Below are 21158 nucleotides of genomic sequence, written 5' to 3' on the forward strand. Positions count from 1 at the left end.
TACTAATGAGTCTGAGCTTTTAGCTGTATCTTCATTCAGCAATGTCATGGCATAACTTTAATATGAACTCTCACACATTCAGGTGATGAAAAGTGGTAATATGTGGCGATTAAAAGCTTGAGTCATTAGTAAATGGACCTTTGAGCTTAGATTGTCTTTACCATGAGACTGCTCGAGTTTTGTGGTCACTAAAGTGTATTTAGCTCACGATGGCAGTTAATTCCACTGGAGTAAAAACAGAGTACCTAAGGTGCCACATCATCAGCTAAGTGAAATACTTATCACCATGTGTGCATGTCTTTTTGTCGACTCTGTATGTGTCCTGGACACGTGTCAGCACTTCCAACATTGTTACCTCAACCTAGCGAAAAGGACAAAGCTATCGGTTTAATTCAATTCAACTTTGTTTATCCCGAAGGAAATTCTTGTGCCAGAGAGTGCTTCAAATTACAGTATCACTAAGTACAGTAACCGGGGTCAGGGTCACTCACTGGGCCCAGTTTCAGAACAACAGAGTATTAAATATCTGGCAGAATATACAAATATAGAAAATAGAAGTGTTCTCAAGGAGCAAAAGCAAAAACCAGTGCCTAATAGAGTCACAACAGGAGTAGGATAAGTGCAGAAGTAACAATAGGAGTACAATGAATACAATCCATGTAGCTACATAGCTACATATACTGCCTACTGTCTATTCAGCAGTAAGTGTAGCATCAGATAGGTTGAATACAACTTGACCTTTTACACCAACTAAACATGACATGTCTGGAACAACAGCATACATTTGGTCTCTCCCTGTTGCTTTGAATCGGTCTGTATTTCAGGGCTTTTCCCGCATAGAGAATTTTAGAATGGCTGCCTTGCTCAGATACAGCGTTTCTCATGGATCGGCCATTATTAACATAATTTACCTCATCAGAGTTTAACGCAAGACCACCCCTGAGCTTAAGTCCCAGTGACACCCAGTCCTAATCAATATCTTGGAAACATCTCTTCTACACCGTCAGATTTGTTTTAGATTATCCCCAATCTATTTCTGTGTTGACAGTATCTTGAATTGATATTAATATTAATTTCTTCACAAAGTTTTTCTGATAATATCTATCTATCTGGCTCTAGCTCTCGCTATCTATCCATATCTCCATCTATCTCTATCTATTTCCTTGTCTCTATCTCTAGCTATCTCTATCCATATCTCCATCTATCTCTATATATTTCCTTGTCTTTATCTCCATCTATCTCTATCTATCTCTATCTTTAGCTATCTCTATCCATATCTCCATCTATCTCTATGTCCTTGTCTCTATCTCTATCTCTAGCTATCTCTAGCTATCTCTGTCCATATCTCTATCTATTTCTCTATCTCGATTGATCTCTACCTATCTTTATCTCTATCTATCTCTATTTCTTTCTATCTCTATCTGTCTCTATCTCTAGCTGTCTCTATCCATATCCCCATCTATCTCTATTTCTCTATCTTGATTGATCTCTATCTATCTTTATCTATATCTCTATCTATCTATCTCTATCCATATCTCATCTATCTCGATCTATCTCTGTCTATCTATATCTCGATCTATTTCTCTATCTCAATCTATCTCTATCCATATCTCCATCTGTCTCTATCTCTATCTATTTCTGTCTCTATCATATCTCCATCTATCTCTATCTCTATCTCAATCTATCTCTATCTATCTTTATCCATATCTCTGTCTATCTATCTATCTATCTATCTATCTATCTATCTATCTATCTATCTAGCTATCTAGCTCTATCTCTCTAGCTCTATCTATCTATCTATCTATCTATCTATCTATCTCATTTTTTATTCTTTGTCATATGAAATATGTCAGCACATATTCCTGTTTTTACTGCACTTTGTTTCTCAAACTCAGTCTGTGTATATAAATAGATGAGAGTTGCCAGTAAGCTGTGATGTGGCTTTACCCAGAGTTGAACACTGTCTGCAGATCAATATCACTAACACACCCACTTCACAACAGCCACTCCTGATAGACTGGTAATGAACAATGCAATCAGCAGATTCTGTTCCTGGCAGAGGGAAACTGTGAGGCAAATGCGATATTGTCTTTATGAACCTAACCACTCGTTAAACTAGTACTGGACAGCATGTACTGGGTTACAGTAGTTTTACCTCTCAGTAAAAGCAAAAGGACTTTTCTTTTCACCGTTCTATAAACAATGGTGGTCTACGGTATCATGGAAAAGAATCTCTCTCTCTGTTTGTCTTACCAGATATTTTCATCTCTCAGGTCCTCTGAATGACTCTGCTTCACATTTGTGTCTAAAGTGTTGCCAATAAGCAGAAAAGCCCCCCTGGCACTGGATCTCAAACAAATTATACACTTCTTGATTAAACTTTCATGATTATTACCTGTCTGCTTTTAGTCTCTATTTGTCTAGTCTGCTTCTTGTAATACTTACTGCTTGTTATGTTTACTCCTCTCTCTGTCTGACTGTCAGTGCTTATTTGTGGTGTTTTAGGAAAGAACAGGATGTGTTGTCTCTGTTTTCTAAGTGTCCAGGTCACACTATCCTGCTGTTTACGTCTCTGGTTTGATTGCTGGAATCTGTATGTCAGATTGGATTTGCTTTTGTCTGGAATCAATCAGGCTGAGAGGTACAGTATTGCAGAGGAAAGGCCTTTGCACACTGAGTCCATAATTTTCATATGCGTATTTTTAATCTATTAAAGCCTTCATTTGTTGCAAAAATTTGCAATACCAGGCAAATGGGAAGGGCATTTGCTCCCTTGCTTTTCTCCACTGGAGGGAAGTAAGGCTGTTGCCACTCTCTGCCAACGGCTCTGCGGCTACCTTAGTTATGAAACGATACTGCGCAGCTACTAAATCACACTGCGGTGTAACATCATTATTGCTGTTGTGTGTTTCTGAAAAGGCTAATGTTATCTTCTCTTTTTTGTGGAAGATTTCAAAAAGAACATTGCTTCCATATATTTCCATTTCTTTTATTTGATGGCCCTGTGTTCACTGACGCCCTGTTTCCACCGAGCAGTACAGTTCAGTTCAGTTCAGTTCAGTTTAGTTCAGTTCAGTTCAGTTCAGTTCAGTTCAGTACACTTTTCTTCGGTTCCTGTTGTCAAAAGCTATGGATGGTACCAATGGAACCGCTCCGTACCGTCTCCATTTTTGGTCCCCCCCTCTGTTGGGGTACCTAGCACACAGATCTGGTACTAAAAGGTGGAGCTGTGAACACTGCAGTCTGTTGATTGGTCAATAGCGGACGGTCACTCTGCTCAGGGCTGAGTTGAGGCTGATTGTGAGGCTCATGTAACCACTGTTCATACTGTGGAGAGTTTTACATATATTAGTAAACTTCAACTATAAAATGAAAGGATGTTTTTCTGCCTCTTGTAGCAGCTGCATTTGGAAAAAACAAAAACTTGCATCACTGGGCCGACTGCCAGCGACTTGTGGAACGTTTACTTGTAATGTTACTCAATGCATGAGTTGATGACATGAATCCACCTACACACCTTAAATTTCAACATGGCAACTTATCCAGTAGTTTTTATTGTCTCTGTTGGATGACATACATACGTAATGAGTGGATCTTCAAGCGTTTAAAAATATATATTTATTATTATTATTATTATTGGTATTATATCCCAATTCTCTGTTGGAGGAAAAAAAAGTGTCGAGGAGCATCGTTCCTGTGGGCTATGACAACACTAAACCCCTGAGCTTGTCTGAGAAGGACTAAATGCACAAACCCGCTATGTTTAAATATCCCATGGAGAGAGACTCTCACTGCAGCCTGTTGTATTTTTTTCTGAAAATGTCGGTGTGCAACCTCGTTCTGTGAACGATAAACGAGGTGCAGACTGATAAAGGAGGAAATACAGTGACAGTGAGTGACAACAACCCCACCCACATTTAGGAGTACTGTTTGCAGTGGAAACACTAGGGTCTAGTTACCATGTCTGAAGGGTTACTTTTGGTTCCAAAGATACCATACCGAAAGTGTTTGGTGAAAACGGGTTTATGTGTCCTGCAGGTTACGCCACATTTTCCTGACGGCTACTTGGTCAAACAACTCTCTAAAGGCTTTTAACAAATGCAAAAAATGCAAAAAAAATTGAACCTTTACTGGAAACTTTAATGACAGACCAAAGTTTCAAAGCCAGTTTGTAAATGTGACTGACTGGGTTTTTTTTTTTTTGGCAACAGTTTTGGATGTTGTGCAAAAGCCTTAACAGCCTTTCCCAATAACCACACTTGTGGTCAAGAGCATGTCATAAACCTTAACTTCTTCATGTCTGTAGATTATTGTTGGTCATTTAACTAGCCTATGGACACATTACCACCAATAACTGGGCTGGGTTGGTACAGTAGAGTAGACCATAGTGAATTAGGGAATACACCCAGCTCTGACAACTGCTCCGATAAGTGCATCAAGTGTGGGTTAAGTGTAGTGCGTGTTATCATTTTTCAGATGTGGGCTACTTTTGCGGCTCATGAATATGCACTTCACTGCTCAACACCGCATGTGTGGCTAATGGGTACAAGGACAGACCCTAACTTCAGTCACGTCTGTACCTTCAAGTTACTTTGATATTAATTCACTTACTTTCTTCTTTTTTTAAAATCTAGTTTGCACTTCAATCCTATTAAATCTTTGCCTTTATGCTTTGCTGACTCTGCTTATATTCAAATAATAATTTATTATGTATTGAATTATCTGAAACCAAGATGAGCAGGGGGGAGCCCATCTCTTTATATCAATTACCTCTGAGGAGCGTTTTAATTTTTCATCTCATTCCATTTCATCACGATCATCCTCTGCCCTCTATCATTAAAGTTGCATCATCTATAAGCTCATTCTACCCCGTGGGAGTACAGTGGCATTACGTTCGGCTTAGGCTCTCTAATGAGTGAATATTGCTCACGGCTCCTCACCCTCATTCTTCCACTCTCTTCCTCTTCCTCGACAGGCTGGCAATAGCGGCTTCCACGAAGGAGGAGGCAGAGCAGCTACTTGGAAAAGAGAAGCAGAAAGGGGAAATTCTCAGGTAAGGAAACAGCTTGAGAGAGAGAAGAGAGCAAGAAACAGTGACGTGAGAGAGTTGGAGTAGGGTAACATGATACAGTTCAGTGAAGTCAAAGCAGAAAGGAGATGAAACACAAAGAAAAAGTGGTCTGCATCACCCTGATTGGCTGTCAGCTCCTTGACCAGATGCCTGACAGGAAGGCCGGGGCAGATGGGAAACAACTGTGTGAGATGATAGAGGGAAAACAATAAAAGAGGGAATGGAAAAACAGAGGAGAGAAAGTTAATTCAGCTGCCCCACTGGTTATTTCCTGGAAAGGAAGATTGAATGAGAGATTAGAAAAGACGTGATGGGAGAGGAGCAGAGGGGAGAGGTGGAGGTGAGGAGAGTGGGAGGAGATGAGACGTCGGGGGGGAAAAAAGAGCTTTTCAATCAGGCCGCTGACATTGAAAGCTGCTAAATGAGTAAACCATTGGGTGAGCAAACGCATGCAATCTCTTTCTCTCTCTCTCTCTCTCTCTCTCTCTGTGTTTTTCACTATCTTAGCCTTCTCACCGCTGACAGATCTGGCTCATATCTGTTCCTCCATTTGGTGCTGTCAGCCTTATGATTTATGTCATCTGACATTATAAAACTGGCTCTCGTGACAAGCAGTGCCCGTGCTCTCCTCCACTCCGCACGCCCTCACTCACACACACACACTCAGGCACCACGGAGGAGCTCAAAGTCCCCCCACTCGTCTCGTCTCGTCTTTGGCTGCGTTCATTTTTGATCACCTTAAGCCACAAACCCTGAATAAGAAAAACAACAACCACTCAACCCCGCTGAGCTCTCAAAATCTGTCACGTCACATTGCATGCAAGACCCAGCCATGTTCATGACGTTCGTCGTGAGTATATAGGCTTCTGTGTGTGTGTGTGTGTGTGTGTGTGTGTGTGTGTGACTGCACACCCACCTGTGTGTGTGTGTGTCTAAGAAAATAGGAAACTGTTCAGCGTGCTCTCGCCCACATGTTCCCTTAAAAGTGTTCTTGGAATAACAGAATGTTCTATTCCAGCACTCTAGTTTTCCCCGTCCACGCTTTGCATGGGTTTGCGACTTGAATGAGCATGTGTGTGTGTGTGCACATGTGTGTGTGTGTGACTTTGTGAGCCGAGCTAGTGATCTTTTATGTTGCTCAAAGTGCTTTTCGTCTGAACATATTTCTTTGAGAGTGAGAGAGATGGAAGTGGGGGGAGGGGGGAGGGGGGGAGGGAGTGCTGTAAAACATGGCTGTGCCCTTTTTTAAGGACACGGTGGTTACATCCGTCCTCAGTTCCCCTCTGTCTCTTACATTCACCTGTTTTATTTATTTCATGACCTGCCTGCTTTTCGTCTCCATTCTCCGTCTGTCATTCATTCCCTGCATCTGTTGGAGCTTTTAAATTAGTCTGCAAGTCATTTGCGAGCATTCAAGCACAATTTTTTAAGAGCAGGATCTGATTTATACGGAGGGGAATTGTGTAACCATGTCTTAATAATAATTTTCTGCAATTTGTTTATAATTTTAAACTATTAGCTCAACAGTTTGACCTGGATGTGAGGTGACATCCTGTTGTCCTCTGTCCATATTCAAAGTAAAAGGTGGTACATTGGTGCTTTCAAACTACCAAATGGAGAGACAAAGATGAGTTTTATTTTCAGAATCAAAATGTGTTGATACTAAATTAATAAAATTACATTTCAAATGCTGGCAAACCAGTTTGTTTTAAGCCAAAGTTCTGGGTCAGCTTCATTCAAAAGTAGACTTAAGTGGTTGGTACCACTAATGATTTGTTTTTTCAATTATTTTGGGGTAATTTTTGCCATTAATTAACAACATATATTCGAAAGGCAGACATTTGGGCAGAAAGAGAGATGACATTAAATGTGACTTAAAGTAAAGCTGACTTGCAGACTTGAATAGCGATTGAATTTTTTCTTTCCTCACTCGATTCTTGTGTCGTCTATATACTTCCATGTATATCTGTCTCACATTTAAACGCCACTAAAGTTGCTTGAGGTCAGTTCTTGTCCGACTGAAACTGTATAATCATGTCTCCAGTACAGTATTTACAGTAACAACTGGGCAAAGCTCTTTGCGAAAACGGAGCAGTTGAATTTTTAAATCCTCTCGAGCTATACAGGGAGTGTTCTCACAGAACGTACAGTCGGCGGTTCTTTCAGAAATAATCTTCTCAAGAGTTAACTACAGTAACTACAGTCTTCTGCCAACCCTTTCTCCTAGAAATTATCTTTTTGATACTGCTTTCTTAATTACATTGCTGTGGCAATGTAATCGCTGACTGGATTACGTTCAGAAAAGGCTTTTCTTCCATGTGACAATACACTATATTCATGTACCACGTAGGCTTCAGGAGGAGGATCTTGGGGAGTACAAAGTGCAGGACCTTGACACCTAAACTTCGTGTTCAGACTCTGTTAAGTTCAGGCAACAAATGCACTTTGGTAAAGGTAAGGGAGAGATTGTGATTTTGGTTAAATGTTAATAAAACATTTGGGGCGTCGGTGGCGTAGTGGATAGAGCAGGTGCCCCATGTACACGGCTGTTGCCGCAGCGGCCTGGGTTCGACTCTAGCCTGTGGCCCTTTGCTGCATGACATTCCCCCTCTCTCTCCCCCCTTCACACTAAACTGTCCTGTCAATTAAAGGCAAAAACTCCCCAAAAAATCTTAAAAAAAACAACAAAAAATTTAATAAAACAGGTAATAATATAATAAATGTAACATCTTGGCTCAGTTTTAAATGTCCTTTTATATTGAATTGCCTAGTCTGTTTTATGTCCATTCTGTCTATTGTCATGTGAAGCACTCAATGCTTACGATGCCCTTATTGTGACGCACCTTGTGCTGCATTTCTTGTATGAAAGGTGCTTTATAAATACTTTTTATTATTATTATTTATTATAATTGCATAAGTTTAATTTGTAGGAGACAGGGCTGCTTCTTCTGCTACACACTGATAAACCCCGCTGGAGCATGTTGGGACTGGGAGTCATAGTCAAAGTATTTGTCAGGGAGGAAGGGAGATGATTTCCCCACCAGTGTGAGATTCAGTTTTTCTGATTCACACCTCTAATGGCTAATGTTGTCTTTTTCACACACTTGTCACTTTAACAGCACTTGTTAACAGCTACCTGGGTAGCCATTAAGACCACTGTCTCAATCTTTACGTGGCAACTCTCGTAAGGTGTTTGGACATTGTAGCCATCTGTGCGGTGAAGTACTGTCAATTTATTCAGACGAAATAATTAAAATGCTCTGTGTTTGTGTGTGTCAGAGGAGTGTGTGCACGGCAGCAGCAGGCCCTGCGGGCTCCTCTTCTCCCCCTGCTCTGATCCTCTGGCAGTGAGCTCACAGATGCACGGGGTTTCCTCAGCCAGCTGATGGGGGCCTGGCAGGAACTTCAGATCTCAGGTACTGCAGCACAGCACACAGGTGTTCTCAGGTAACACAGTAACTCACACACACCAACTTAAGCTCCATATTTTAAGGATGTATAAACGCATAGAGTGAGACACAGTGATTCTGATGTATGAGGGTGATTTATTGGAGAGACAGAGAGTGTATATTAATATGCAGCTGGAGCAGACATGAAAGAAAAAAGGAGGCAAAGAGAGTTGAGCGAATAATCTCTCAGCAGGAGTAAATATTAGTTTAACTGTAGCTTTTATTTCTTATGGCAGCACCCACAATGGATGACTATAATGTGTGTGTGTAAGCGTGTGTTTACAGTCGCTACACAAACTCTCATAACCTTTACAGAGAATATAGGAAGGAGGGAATGTGTGTGTGTTTTCTAGTGTATACGCTGTAAACTGATGTAACTCCTATTATAAATTTTAAAGAGACGGCAAGCAAGTTAAGCAGAACTGCTGGCTGTGCGTGCATGCGTGTGTGGGTGTAGGTGTGTGTGTGTGGGTGTGCGTGTGTGTTCATCGTTGACAGTAAATACCCAAAGGAGAGCTAACCTCCGGCTCACCTCATGGGTGGGTCTTTTTCTCTCTGCTGCACGTTCCAAACAGCTGCTGTGTGTGTGTGTGTGTGTGTGTGTGTGTGTGTGAGAGAGAGAGAGAGAGAAAGAGGGAGGGAATGAGGGAGAGTGCGATAGAGGAAGAGGAAGAAAAAAGAAAGCCGTCTGCTGTTTGTATTGATGCCGTGTGAGTATGTGTTTGTTCAGTGACGTGAGCATTAAAGGCAGCTGCTGCACGAACCAACACATGCAATAAAATACACACCCAGGAATGCACACGCACAAACGCATATAAACACACGTGCTCACGGCACAAACGATCACAGACACTTATATCTTTTCCCAAACATGTCTGCACATTCACACTCACACACTCAGACACTTAACTCTGGAATAATATCATACTTTATCTTGTGTCCTCTGCTCTGCTCTACATTATGTCCCAAAAAACAACTGTTAGTAGCACAGACAAACAAAATAGAGATTTGGCGAGGATGCTGATGATGTAAATAATATAAAAACCTACTGTTTTATTGCCAAGGTAAAATAAAAAAGATGTTTTTTGAGAAACTTAAATATCATAACAGTTATATCATTCTACATTTTTGTTCTTTAGCCTAAACTTAACAGTATAATTCGACATAGTTACATTTGATGGCTCTCATTTCCTGTCTTTTAATCTGCTTTTGTATATATTTTTTCTAATTTAATCACAAAAACACTTCAGCATCATGTGGTGCGCAAATGTGTATCAGATCATTTCAGTGACCTCAGTCCAACAGCTGCCATATGTTTTGTTGTGATAGCTAATTTCCTCCAAGAAAACATTTTAATTTTGGTTTACATATCTAGCTGCAGATTCATCCTGCGTATTTACAGATCACAATACCACAAAGCAGGTGTTGGTGATAAATAAGACCGACAAGACCTATGGGATCCAGAGTCGAGCACAGAAATGGAGCTTACGGTTCTCAGGACAGGACATAGCAATATATAAATCAATACATCAATCCAGAGCTGGGATAAACAGTTACTTTCATTGTTGATTGATGGTTTGGGCCATAAAATCTCACAATATATATAACTGGTGGACTCTGGTGTTGTCTGCGTTGTGCTGATATGACGAGGCCCAGACCGTGGATATCTTTGGAGACGACCTCCTTTTATTCCTGACAGCTGACAATAAGAGGTGAAAACAAAATCCTCTGTCAAATACGACCATATAAACTCGAACCCCTACACAAATTAAATGACACAGGAATATGTGAGCATAAAATGAGCTTATGAACATCTTAACAGTGTTGCTTACCTCTCCCATGGAGTACAACAGCAAAAGGGGTGAGGTAAGACAGGAGACACCCCTTTATAGGTGCGATACGGCCTAAGGTGAAACTGAGTATCAAACGCTCCACATATTGAGTATGGAGGCCTGAGGATGTCAGGTAAAAACAACTGAAACAAATTTGGTGTAATTATAATACTTAATATTACAAATGTACATCTGACTTTGTTACTACTGCTGTATAACTGACCCTGTTACATATAGTGACAAATGGCCATAATAATGTACTAAAAGCCAAGGTGATCATGCTTGTTTTTGGCCAACTAATTGTCCCAGTTATTAAATTTATGATCACATGAAAAAGCAAACTAGCAAATCTCCCAAATGAGAAGCTGGAAGCTGGAAATGTTGCTTAAAGAAACCATTTGATTATTCAAATAGTTGCAGATTAATTCAACTAATCAATTGTGCAGCTTGTTTTAAATAATCCATTTTAATAAAAATGTCAAATGCAAAAACTGTCCGTGTAAATGTGCTTGAACTTGGCCAGAATGTGTGAAAAGCACACACCTTAATCAGTCACCCGTATATGACTCCAAACTGATATGGGCGTTAGCTGGCAATTAAACTGTGCTACCTGTCTATCAGCGTTCTGTGGTTAGCGTTGAACAGCAGAAGAAAGAAAGGAGGGGGGCAGACAGGGAGAAATATAAGGAGGTTGCCTAATGTGAACAGATGAATGTGGTTTATGGTTAGGTGGAGAAGAAGAGAGAAGAAGAGGGAGGAGACGAGGGAACGACCTCAAGGGATATGGAATTTTACAGAGAACAAGACAAAGACGAGCGCTGAGAGCAGACGCAGACGGAAACATAATTGATCTCTGTTCATTTTGTGCAGATGTCAGCAGCTGACTTGTACAACTCGATGTGAAGGTGATGGACAGAGAGTTTTGAGACTGTGAGGGGAGTTTTCATTCAGCATTGTGGAAAAGAGAATAGAGGGTTGACAGGGAAATCAAGGTGAAAGGCTATGACTAAGTGTGACTAAGGGTATGTGAATCTGTGTGTGCGTGTGTGTGTATGTGTGTGCGTGTGTGACCGATCCCTGAACCGCAGCCATCTGCCAACACCCCGAGCTATCCTTAGACTATATGGTATCTAGTTCCCCGGCAGCCAACTTTGTATATGTGTGTGTGTGTGTTGATAGTGACAGCAGCAATATAAAAACATCAACTATGTTCTCACACAACTTGGCAAAGAGTTTTTCTTTCTGTCACCTTCCTGTCGAGCCCTGTCCTCATGTCTGTCTGTCTGTCTGTTATCTTTGTAGTATGACTATACTATGTCATACTGTATGTACTTTTAGTATGTGAATGGTCATGTCAGAAATAAACTGATTCCCTGACATACAACACCATATCCCCGTACAGCGGTTCATATGCTATCCTATGCATTAGCACCCAACAAATGATGTTACATCCTTGACATAAAGTTATGATGGTTAAGTTTAGAGAAAAGAAACATGGTTTGGCGTCTTAAAAACCCCGTTTCCACCAAACACTTTTGGTATGGTACCTTTGGAACCAAAAGTAACCCTTCAGACATGGCACCTAGACCCTTGCGTTTCCACCACAAACCGTACCCTTAATTGTGGGCAGGGTTGTTGTCACTCACTGCTCCATCTAGCACTCGCTGTATTTCCTCATCTCCGGTGACACAGATGGAAGTCTGCGCCTCGTTTATCGTCCACAGAACGAGGCTTCACGTCAACATTTTCAGAATGAAATATAACAGGCTGCAGTGAGAGTCTCTCTCCATGGGATATTTAAAAATAGTGGGTTTGTGCATTTAGTCCTTCTCAGGCAAGCTCAGGGGTTTAGTGTTGCTGTAGCTCACAGGAATGACGCTCTGCAGCACTTGTGTTTTTTCTGAGAGTATACAGTTCACATAACCAGGTTGAAATAAGCGCTTAAAGCTCCACTCATTACTAAAAGTGTATCTCATATATTAACTTAACTAATGGTCATATTTAAGGTGTGTTGACTGATTCTCATCGTCAACTCATACATTGAATAACATTACAAGTTAACGTACCACCTTAAAAGTTGCCGGCAGTTTTCTCAGACTCCAGCTGCTGCAAGAGGCAGCAAAACACCCTTTATTTTATAGTTACAGTTTACTAATTAAACTCTGCACGGTATGAACAGTGGTTACATGAGCCTCAAAACCAGCCACAACTCAGCCCTGAGCAGAGTGACCATCCGCTATTGACCAATCAGACTGCAGTGTTCACAGCTACACCTTTTAGTACCAGATCTGTGTGCTAGGTACCCCAACAGAGGGGGACCAAAAATTGGGACGGTACAGATGGTTCCATTGGTACCATCCACAACTTTTCAATAGAAAAAAAGTGAACTGAACTGAACTGAACCATGCTGTTTGTTTGCTTGTTGGAAATGCGGCGTAGGTTTGGGCAAGTTACTGTGGGTACTGGTCTCCCTGAGGGGAAGTCCTGTGTTTTGTGACACATCCACCACCCTCCCTCTTCACTCCTGTCATTGGTCCCATCCACACAGCCTTCCCAAATATGTGGGTTATACACAAATTACTGGCTCCTAATGTGTATGATATGTAGGAATTTTGGTGCATTACTTTTCGTCGAAAAACATACAACCATTGCATGAGAACAGTCTGCATACAAACAACTATGGGAGTACAGTTTGTATCTAAAGTGGAGCTACAATGAGTCACTGTGATTGAGTCATCTGATAATAAAACCTGACATTAAAAACAATTTTCTTTGTTAATTTGGCACTGCGTTAAGTTTCTGGGAGGACAAAATTCCACAGCATTCCAGTCGTACAGCTGCACTCCTCCAGGTCTCTGCAATCCAGCACTTCCATGGCTGTTTTTCCGTTCTGCTGAGGTTTAGAGGTTGGAAATGCTTTTATTACGTATAATAAACTAAGCAGACACCCAAAAATGTTTGTAGTGCCCAACAACTTAATAATCTGATATTATGGACTCTCGTAAGAATTCCAAGTTGTAGCTGTTGGTGTGTGAAAAGGTAAAGATAGATGTAGCCTACACCACCCTGTAGTGTCAAAGGGTCCTGTATATTACAGCCACTCACAGTTAGCTCCTTATATGTTGCCTCATACAATGTCGATTCCAGCATAACTGGAGGCGCCAGGGAGAATGTGTGACCAATTATCGTGAATTGTAAATTATTTCATGTTGAAATGAGTTAATTTAAAGTCAGTGTTACTGCAGAACATCGTAAACTGAGTGAGAATTCTCTCATCATTTGTGCGGCACTGCATTTTTCCCTTTTGTTGATTCTGTTTATGGTGTAAGACCCTGGCTTATAACACAAGAGAAGTTGTTTTTCTATTCAAACGATATAATAAAACCCAACAGAAACTGTAAGTATAGCCTGTTCTTTTCACAGTTTCTGTAATGCAGAGATGTTTTCTCTTTAGTATTCATCTTGATTTTACAGTTTTCTTGTAGATTGCTCACACCTCGACCTTGTCTTCTTTCAATTGTGTAAAATTGACGCTGTACCCTACAAATGTGTTTGGTCATTTTGCTGACTGCTATTGTCGTTAGTATTTCAACTGAGAGAGACTGTGTGTTTTCTGTGTAAAATAATATTGATTTACATCATGATGTCATATATTTCAAGGGAGGTGATGAAGTCATAGAAGAATAAGGAACCTAGAGTCTAGATGCTGGCGGTATTGAGATGAAGAGGGTGCAAGGATCTGGATGTGATAAAGTGTGAGCTTTTGATGAGCTTGAACTGGGCATTGAATATTTTGGCTCAACCCGGTCTCACTCTGAAGTCGTCAAAATCCGACACTTGGCAGTGACTTGCAGCGTCAGACACTGACGAAAAAAGCCGTCCTTTAACATTGGCATGATACATGGCCGGTCGCTGTTATAGTTTAGCGGCACTTGGCAGTGTCAGGGGAAACGCAGCAGGACAAAAACGAACTTTAAGGTGGCCGAGTACCAGTATGACGGGCGGGAGGGGTGGTGGATGTCTCCAACAAACACCGACCTTCACCTGGGAGAGTAGTGTTTGCGTCCCTTAAGATTCTAAAGCCAAACCCTGTTCTTTATTCCTAAACCTAACCATGTGCTTTTGTTGCCTAAACCAAACCATGTGTGTTAGTTGTTGGAGGTCAATGTCAATTCGCCTTGTTGTACTGACTGAAGTGTATTTTAAAAGAAGACAATGCATGTAACAGGATGAACTTGACACAGCGTCCCAGACCGTCAACAACCTTTCATGTCATATATGGATGTGAAATTTCCATGACCAAACATCGATTTGTGACGAGGTCGGAGTGAGAATGTGTTGGTTGACCGGAGGTGAATGGGGAAGAGGAGCGCGTGACAGTTCCAGTTGAAATGACAGTGGGTAGCAGCAGAGAGAACAGATTTTAAAGTTTGAAAGCAGCTATATGATGGGCAAACAGAGATAATTGCAAAATTTGATTGGTTTAACTGGAAGAGCGAACGCCCATAACCAGCTAATTGGGAGAAGCAGGAGAACTGTGAATGAATGAAGTATAAAGAAAGTCTTCCTGATTGAACTTGTGCAGAGCTTCATTCCTTTGTCTTTCAAGTGACCACATTAGCCCTAGTTTAGCTGCCTTAAAGCTAGCTAACAGTTAATTACAAACATCTGAGTGCCACTATGACATGATTCAGTGTATTTGTCAGTGTATAGACATTTACAACCTCTTAACCCTTGGCAAGCAGCATAGTGTATCCACGAGGACTCTTTCCTGGCTTATTATGTTGATCATGTTGGTTATTTTCCACAAATACTTGACGTTATCAGATCTCTCTGCATTTATCACCTCTCCGGTTTTAACAGTGTTTGACGTACTCAGAGGATTGCTATGAGGATCGGTCTATATGTCAAATAGAGTTACAGTGGTATGGGATTTTCACGGTATTACAGAATTTATATTATTACCAGTCAGAATGAGCCTTACAGGAATGAAAACAGAAGGCTTATTGTCGATTGAACAAACGTTTTATTACTACAATTGAAACTTGAAACCATTTTGTTAATGGACGTATGTGTAAAAAGTCACCCCTTTGAAAATAATTAAGATAAAGGGGATATTCAACATCTAGTGGCATTTTTTCCCCAATATTGTAGATAAGCAAATGTACACAGTATGATAACTGTCAAGTTTTATATCATGGTACACCTTAAAACCAGTATATCCTCCTGAGACCCTGTGTCCTCATATGAGGACATCACATTTTGGGTTTACTTGACCTTATGCTTCATTCTACTTAACTTAGACCTGTTGTCCTCATTCGTGGACACGTTTTTGTGCCATCTGGTGGTAGTACGAGCACAATACACTAATCCATGTAAAAACAAGATGGCAGCCATCTCTGCCAAGTCAGTCTGCAGCCGATCCCAAGGCAATTTTATGGTTGAAAGGTGTTTATTTATGATTAAAAATGTTTGTAGTTTGATATGACAACAAATTTGACCAATTTTATCAACAGTAACAAGCTCAGACACTGTTAATTAGAAAGTACTTGTTTGATATCGGTACTTTATTATCGTCTCATTTGAGGACATTTGGACTTTATTATCGTTGACAATGTTTAGCTTTTTTATATTTATCAGGTCCTACTGATCCCAGTTAGCTAGGAGAAATTACAAATGCTTACCAAACAAAGGTTCGGGTCTCAGGAGGATATCACTGCACCTCTTGGGTCAAAGAAACGTAGTAGTTGCACTACTAGTTTTTAAAATGACAGCAATGGCAGTCATGACAGCAGTGTACTGTGACTACAGTAAATAAACATGTACTTTAACTCCATCACTGCAAACAACCTGCCCAGTAACAATACTGTAAAGCTGCTACCATACCTCTGTGGCCAGCTGCCAGTAAGTTGCTGTAATATTTACAGTCACCTTGTTACACTGTGTGTGTCTGTGTATAAGCACTGTGACACATAATGGAGGCACTGTAGAGAAAGTCAGACAGGCCTGGTGTGCTCTCATTGCTAAGTCTTTCTGCTCCATCAAGTATTTATACAACTATTTCTGTTTGGACCTGTCTGTTACTGTGTGTATTCCTGAGTGTTTCTCTGTGTGTGTTTTTGTTCCGCTCGTGTGTCCTTCTGCAAGTGGGTCTTTGTGCATGAATTCTTGTGTGTCCTATGTTATTGTGTGAGTCTGTGTGAGTCTCTGCATGTCTGTGAGTGAGTGTGTGTGTTGCTTTACCCTGGCGGACCTTGTCATGTCACAGTGACCAGAAAGCAATTATCGGCGTATTGCCGCTTTGAGAAAGACCTCCTACACCCCTCTCTTTCTGCTGAGAGAGAGAGAGGCAAGAGAGAAACAAGAAAACAGAGCCACAGAAAGAGAGGAAGAGGAGGACAAAGATTAAGAACGAGCAAGAGGGGAGAGACACAGAGGAGAGGGATGAAGGAGAGAAAAACATAGAGAGGGAGAGCAAGGAAAACAAAGGCTCGGAGGAGGAGAATGTCAGGCTGACATTGCTGCATCAGTTTGAGAGCAGTCCAGAGTCCCAGCCATTGTGCCCTGCCGCACCGCTCTGAAGGACCCTCACAGACAACTCTTTTAAAATACAGTAGACACACACATACACACACACACACACACACACATAACACTTCTTTGACACACTCCACTACCAAAGCTAGCCTGTTGCCCATGCAAACAGCTAGTCAGGCACCTACGTGAAGCTTTGCTTTGTAAACCAGCAGGGGCTTGATCATATTGGGAGTACTAATACAACCTTTTTTTTTAAAAAACCTTAATTCAGATTTTCAAATAAAATCTATTGTAAATATCCCAAAAATGAAACACATAGACCAGGCATTCTCTTTCATACCAATAGCTGTGTCAAGAGAACCCATCAAACCACAGGGACCTTCATGACAAGTATGTTGGATGAATCCTTCTGCATGTCATGTCCCTGACGAGCCATTAACCCCGCCTCTCAGCGGCTCGGCCTCAGGTTCGCTCTAGTCTGCGGCCGTTTAGTGGCCGTTTTGGTAAGGAACCAGAACCAGGGCGAGAGAGACAGGATCCGGAATTCGATGGATGCGCCTTTCCGTCAAAATAAAAGCACCAAGCTAATAAAAATGCGGTGAAACTTTTTAATTTAAAGAATATAATTTACAAGAAAAGCCCCAAGCCATTAAGTTAACCTTTTTCTTTTATTGTAAATCGATGGTGAGCCAGAATTTAAAGTTTTACTTTGGTGAACACTTTTACTTTGGTGAATTTGGTGAATTCCGGATCCGCTCTCTAGACCAGAACCAGAATCCAGACAAAATTCAGAGTGAATGGAAACCAGGCTCTTCGCCGTACGTGAAGAGCCTGGTGACGCGAGGCTAGTTTCACTCACATGAATGACAGAAGGAAAATAACTGCTGAATTTTCCAACTTTGAGGACATAGTGATGTAAATGAGGGCTGTTTAAGTGTTGGTACAGGGAAGTTTATGTACCTTAAAGAAATTATCTGCTGATTTACAGTTGTATCTTTCACAATGTAAGTCTATGGAAATGTCTTTTTGAGCTCAATGGCTTCACAAAATAGACCTGGAAGTTGTAGTTACACTGTTTGGCCACTATGCCAATATGCTTCAAAGCTGAGCTCTGTTCCAGGGGGCGTGACATTTACTCACTTTGCAATGATGCTTGTTTCCAGGGATTACATTAAGCCCTAGAATAAGTACATAATTTATGTTTGCTGCATAGTCACACAACAATAAGCAAGTGGCCACTGTAGAATTTAAAGTCTGTGTTCCTATCATTGCCTAATATATACCCATTCAATATCACTCTATGGCTTGTGCATTTCACCCTTTGAAAACTGGCGCAACATCACTTTTCTAATGCTGCTTTCAGACGCCTTATTCAAGTATTTTAGAATTTGAACCCTGAGCAGATTGTTCCTGTTTCTTTTACAAACATGGGGAAAAAAGGCAACTTAGTAAGACATGTACGCAGATTGCAAAAATTCAGATTTTTATTTTTTTTAAACTAGGGAACAAATGATTATTATTTTTACATTCTAAAATGATGTTACAGAATTATTATAATTTTTAATTTATTTTATTTATTTTTTTTACTAATTTTCTTGTCTTTAATTTTCTCTTTTTACAAATTCTTCTTACCATGTTTTTGAAAGAAATAAATCCAGTTTGCTCAGGTTTCAAAGGGTTAAGTCAGTGGTGTTCTATATCAATATTGCCAATGCAAATACTATAACACTAATATTAATATTCTAATACAGTAACTAGCTTTAACTGGATGAGCTTCTGCTATGTTACTCAGTCAAATGGCCTACACATGTCTAATGAAACAATTTTTGTCAAATATAGTCCTCTACATCAACCATGTAAGGTCTTTACCAACACTTAATGTGCAAAGCTGGTTTTCAAAGTCTATTTTTATTCTGATTTAACATGCATACTGTACAGTAATTTTGTTACCAGCTGTGATCATTGCCAAAAGACTTTAGCTGACTGCTGATGAAGATAATGGGGTAGCTGGTGATGATGTTGGTGAGGATAATGTTAATGAGTGTTGATGGTAATGCCAGTCATGATTGTAAGCCTTTTTTCATTTTCTGTCTCACTTCTACTCAGAGACAAGTGCCAGTTTGAAATTATTTCTACTAAAGACAGTTAGGTGCACAACAAAAGTTATGTTTCCAAAAAAGATAGTGGCGTGTCTTGAGTTATTTACTATCCAGACTTGGAACTTAAGAGCTTTTTTGTTGCATGATATCCACTCCTGCCTGGAGCTGCACTGAGTCCAGCTCTACAGTCTGACAAGTTGTTGGGCTGACATAAGGCCTAAATATTGCAGTTAAGCACTTCTTCCAGGTCTGTCTCTTAATAAATGCATTCACCAGCCTGGAAACCTGTTATGTAAATTTAAATGTGCTGAAAAATGACACTGCCTACTTGTGATCACAGCACTTTCAGATTCAAGCAAGTAGACATTAGCCATATAGGCAACAACATGCTCACTCACAGGGTCCTTGCTTCAAGTAGCAACGTAGGACTTTGCAAAACAATCCAGTCATTGTTTTCGTGTTTCAAAAATGATGCGGTCTATAGCTGATTATTTTTAAAAGCAAAATGAGGAGAGACAGGAAGAGGCTAATGGTGAGGGAGAGACAACGTCAGGTTCTGACTCAGACACCACTGATGATAAAAGTGCAGGCAGGGAGAGACTGACTGAGCCAGTGAGGAAAACAAAGCACCACTAGTTATTTTTGTGTGACAAAGTTAGAAGGTAATAACAATGGAATATTTAGAAATGTCGGTATAGATTTATCTGTGTAAGGAGGCTGTCTGTTTCATTTCACTCAATGACTTATGGAGAAGTGCTACCAGAAAAGTCTGGAACCCTGTAATTATTTTATTCTAGTGTTTTTTTTTGTTTTTTTTATTTCTTATTGCTGTTCACTCATCGTATCATAACTGTCGGTGGGAAATGGACAGACAGTGAAGGGAGGAAACAGTAGCAACACAGCAGCTACTTTGTGTCAGACACACAACAACAAAGACTGTCAGGTTGTGGTGTACAGTTTCATGGCTTCCCATGAGCGCAAACTCCCTCATACTCCCTTCTCCTCAGCACATTCCCCTTTTTCTTCTTCCCCTTTCTTTATCATTTTCAGTTGCTTCCTTGTTCCTTCACTTTACCACCTTGGTTTTCTTTTCAACCCTGCTGTTCTTCTCACTCGTCATCCTCACCTCCTGTTTGAGGTGTACTCACGATTCTGTCTGGAACTTCTGTCTTTCTTTTGTTCCTCCTCCTCCGCCTCTTGTTTTGTTTCTCCTTCCAATCTTGTCACTCTTGTAGATAGATTTGTTTGGTGTAGGGTTTCCTCCATTGCTCAACTGTGAAGTAACAATGTGATAGAAGAATCTGCCTACTGTACCTGTCTGTCTCTTTCTGTAAAATCATACAGTCTAACAGCCTGTGGCGACAAGCCTGGCTTTGAGCTGGAGTTACATGCAGGCAAGCTTTTGTAAGCTCTTACAGCATCTTCATCGTGTCAAATAAACTCGCATATGTGTGTGTGTGTGTGTGTGTGTGTGTGTGTGTGTGTGTGTGTGTGTGTGTGTGTGTGTCCACAGTGCTGAGCGAGGAGCTGAAGCATTCCTGCATTCCAGTGTGGAGTTACAGAAAATGAGTGAAGAGAAAGAGCGCCTAACTCAGCAGCTGATGCAAGTGTCTACAACATGTGGTTAAACACACACACACACACACACACACACACACTCAAACACATATATTATAACATGCACATGGACAGATGGGGATGCAGGTGGATTTTGGTATGTGGAATATGCTGGGTGAAGAACAGGTCACCGCAGGGCTTGGCTCTATGTATAATTTTCCTCTACCAATCCAAACCTTCTGAGCAGCCCCGCTGGCACCGCCCAAACCAGGAAATGCTCACGTTCCACATACTGGGCTTGCTAAGCTGCAACAACAGAGGATTTGACCTGTATACACTCACACAAAGGTCTAGTCAGGGGTTTAGGATTCCGGAAAAAAAAAAATGCCCCTGTGGCTTTTGAAAATATGCTGATGACAAAGCTTTATCAGTTCAAACATTTTACAGCCTCTTTGACATTTTTTTACTATTTACCTGGACCTGCAGACACAGATATACACACATACACAGAGAAACACTGACACACACCCCTAACACATACTGCACAAATGCATCTAGAGATTCAGTAAATCACATAAACCAGGGTTTTTCAAACACCTAAAATTGCATGTAG

General features: G+C 40.7%; 1 protein-coding gene across 1 annotated transcript in view; it reads right to left on the minus strand.

Annotated features, from left to right (window-relative positions):
• Positions 1-20683, minus strand: part of ssr3 (signal sequence receptor, gamma) — a 168905-nt gene extending 148222 nt beyond the window's left edge. Inside the window, exon 1 of the mRNA XM_050033392.1 lies at positions 20679-20683. The gene's annotated coding sequence lies outside the window, so the exon portion shown is untranslated. The remainder of the gene's footprint in view (positions 1-20678) is intronic.
• Between the last annotated feature and the right edge of the window lie 475 nt (positions 20684-21158).

The sequence above is a fragment of the Epinephelus moara genome, chromosome 2 (genome assembly GCF_006386435.1).
Source record: "Epinephelus moara isolate mb chromosome 2, YSFRI_EMoa_1.0, whole genome shotgun sequence".
In the NCBI taxonomy this organism is placed as follows: domain Eukaryota; kingdom Metazoa; phylum Chordata; class Actinopteri; order Perciformes; family Serranidae; genus Epinephelus; species Epinephelus moara.